Genomic DNA, 3743 nt, shown 5'->3' with positions numbered 1-3743 from the left:
AATTGAGGAAGTAAGTGGCTTTGCCAAAACTAAGAATCTCGCATAACACCTGACAAATGGGTCCACAAATATATTACATGTAGTTGAAGCTTCACCACAATTATTCTGGTGGAACATGCTTTATCTGGGATCCCAAACTTTACCACTGGGTTCTGGCTTGGGTTTTGATTCTTTGTTAACACTAGAGATGATTCCTAAGCCACAGCATTCAGATCTGGAAGTCTTTGTGGTCTTGGTTGAGCCAATTTACCAACAGTTTTCAACTGCCATGAGTGCTTATCTACTTGATGGCTAGATTTGAATTTACAAGTCAGGATGTTGTGATTCAGAGAAGTCACTATGCCTGGAGTGCTGGTGAGACTTTCTCAGTTCAGTGGGGTGAGTAGGAGAGATGAAGCAAAAAACAGAGCTTTGGAATTGGTCCAGGAAGGTTCAGAAGATAATAGGCTCTTTCAATGGGTTGTGTGGATTTTTGGAGTGTTAGCTAGAAATAAGCTGCACTAGTTATTTGTGCCCTTTTGTGAAAAGTATGCAAAGCTGCAGGTTTCAGGGTTCACATCTGTTCTTTGGAGAGAGATCCATGGCTCGCCCATGGTTTGAGAGCCTTCTTGTGAAGGTTTCCAAACTCCCTTGGGCGTAGTTCCATAATTCTCCAAAGCTCAATTCCAATTAACAAATTCAAAACCTACAATCTAAAGGCTTGCACTAGATTTCTGGGCAAAAGTTTCAGAAGATTTGCAGTTCTTTGAATGATCTCGGTGTAGGAGCCAAGCACTGAGAGAGGCATAGAACAGTTTACACTATGTTGCCTTCAAGCTTTCTGACCCAGTCAGTTCCTGCTCCTTCTGCTGTGTTTGTCCAGGTGTGTTCTCAGTTCCTCGCTTGGCTTTGGTGGAGTGGACAAATTCTGCTGTCAAGGCAGCAGAAAGTGGGTGCAGCAGTCTATCTTGGCATTATGGAGAGATTCTTTTGAGGGATTCCATTATGTTACGGATGCTGGTCAGGTTGCAGAAACAACATGGCCTCACAGATTTTTATGAACCCTGCATGGACTGTGAAATATCCTTAATGCAGAAGTATACTTCACTACCAGAACACAAGGATATCAAATCCCATTGTCTTTGAAGATGCTACACAATAGTTATAGTGTGTGTATGTGTGTGTAGGAGGCGAGCTGGAAATGTCAGTGATTAGGAGCATGAAGTTTGTGATTGGAAAGGAAAGAAGGCAACAATGGAGGAGGCCCTAGGCCTGTGTGAAGCTGGTGATGAGTGTCTAGAGGAGAATGAAGAATGATTCAGTTGCTTTGATGAATTACTCTGCACTGCAGGCTCTCTAACAGATGTGATGTTTTAAAGAAACTGATGACTTCCTCCTCTCTGCACAGTCTCCTGTCAAAGTGCTCTGCAGACATCAGTGCTTCCCCAGTACTTTTCTTATACAGAACATTGATACTATTACCTTTTTGTTTTCTTCAAAGATATTAAAACATTGGAGTGATTTCCAAGGTGCCATTGTTCCTGATCCTCATTCTGAACTATGGAAGATGTCTTCCATGATCATTGGTGTGACCTTTACTAAGTCTCCTCTTCTTCCTTTTCATTTTTGATTCAAGTTATCTGTGGAGAACAGGTATCTATATGGTTTTGCGTTGTCAGTATGTACTGTGTCCTTTGCTCCAGCTGAACAGTGTGTTTTCAGGAGGGGTAGATCCCTTACTCCCCATGGGTCTCTTGGCTCAGCACTTCTATCACAAAGGCCTTCTCTGAGTCCATTTAGAGAAAGAAACTGCAGAACTAGAAACTGTGCACAGCCTTGCTGTGGTTTCTCTATTTCAGAGACTGTTCAGGTCTATGACACCGGTGCAGCTGTCAGTCACTGCCTTCAGTGCAGATCCTTCAAATGTATGTTCTTGTGACCAAGAGCCAGGTTTGCTGAAGCCAAGCAAGGAATAGAGAACGCACCTGGGCAAACATGGTAGGAGGAGCACGGTGGGACAGGGTCAGAGAGATCTCCCCGGCACTGGCCCCGGTGGGTGCAGCTCCTGTCAGAAGTCTGCCAGCAGCTGGACTTCTCTGGCTATAGTTTATTGATTTATGACAAATCTAGCTGGTGCTTTTTGTAGGAAAATCTCAGGTTTTAGACAAAAAATTGTAAGTTTTCCTGCCATTCTCAGTAACATGACCTTCCTTCACAAAGAGACAAGAATGGGGAGAATGTGTCCATCAAAATAAAAAGTGTTCAGTCTTCCTTGCCTAGGAGCCTAACACTGATTTAGACCAACTCAAAGCTGATTTCTGAAATCACCAGGGATGTCTGGCCTCTGGCCAGAATGGCCAGTGAAATATTCACTTGAGACAAAGGCAATGCTAGCGCTAACAGCTCCTGTGCATAATGTATAGCCCCCATGATGCATGCTTGTTCTAGAGTGGCCCACTGATAGAGGTAAAATGGAGATCAGCCTTCCCAACCTCATCTGGAATAAGAGTATGGAGAACCTTGGGAACAGGGATCCCAAGTTAGCTGGAAATTTCTGGGCATCCTGGAACCTGGTTTTGCCAGACAAAGAGATCCTAACTGCCTGCTTGAGTAACACCATGTTGGGACCCAGATATGGAAAGCTTAGGCTGCATCAGCACTATTAAACAGTGCTGGGAAATATTTCCAGGCACAGAACTGTAGCTGTCTGTGTTATTAGGACAGTCCTCAGCACATTTCAGCCTGGGCTAACGAATGCTGTCTCACACCAGTCTCAGATGTAGTTTGTGAGTTAATGCAATCTGTGTACCACTCACAACAGGCAGTTTACATGGTGACCACGCTTTTCTGGAGGCCAGGCTGGTTAAACAGCACAATTGTCTACCCTTCTGTACAGGTGCTAGAAAATGCCCCACATGTTTAATTTCTGAGTTTTAACCCGACCCTCAGGTTCAAAAATGGAACCAAAAGGCTGTATCCTTATACCCTAGACCTTTCAGACCCAGACATGAACAATGAGGAACTGGAACCAGTTCCTGAGGCCCCCTCCTTGCAGATGGTGCCATTGCTAATGGGTGTTGCAGGGAGGTGGCGGAGACCTCTGTTGGCCAATATTTCCATTTCTCTCATTGTATGCAGGGACGGAAAAGGTGATGTCATTACCTCATTAGTGGTTGCTGGCTGGTGGTAGTGTTGCTGCAGTGCTTCCTTATGCACATGCAAGGATTTGCTCCCGTTCTGAAGTGAAACAGCCTAAGGAGATCCACATCCCCATAATCTGATCCAGAGCTACTGAGCCTCTGTCCCGAATGACAGCACTGCCTGCTGTGTGCTGGGGTGAGCTCTTGCTGCTGAGTGCACAGCAGCAATCCATCTCCAGCTGAAACAAAGGGACACAAGTGACAAGTGATCAGGACCTGGCCTGGGTCAATGATTAGCAAAGTTCTCGCTGTTTTTTTTTTTCCTTGAAAAGTCCATTTGGTCAGATGTCTCCCTGGCAGCCTTGCAGGAGGGGATGTTCTGAACTGGTGGATGGCAGCCAAAGCGGCTGCTGTTGGCTAAGGGGCACTTGGCACAGTACACCCATCCTTACTGCTGCCTGCATATAATCTCAGGAGAGAGGAAGAGGTGGGGAGAGGCTAGCTCCTCCCCCCATCCCACCTCTTCATTTAGGCTGTGCTGGAAAGAAATTTCCTCCCTAAAAACAGCCTCAGTGATTTCAGAGGAAGAGGGCCATTGGAGATTGGGCAGCAAGACCCCTCAAG

The sequence above is a fragment of the Ciconia boyciana genome, chromosome 1 (genome assembly GCF_034638445.1).
Source record: "Ciconia boyciana chromosome 1, ASM3463844v1, whole genome shotgun sequence".
NCBI lineage: Eukaryota > Metazoa > Chordata > Aves > Ciconiiformes > Ciconiidae > Ciconia > Ciconia boyciana.
Note: the sequence above shows the minus strand (reverse complement) of the source record.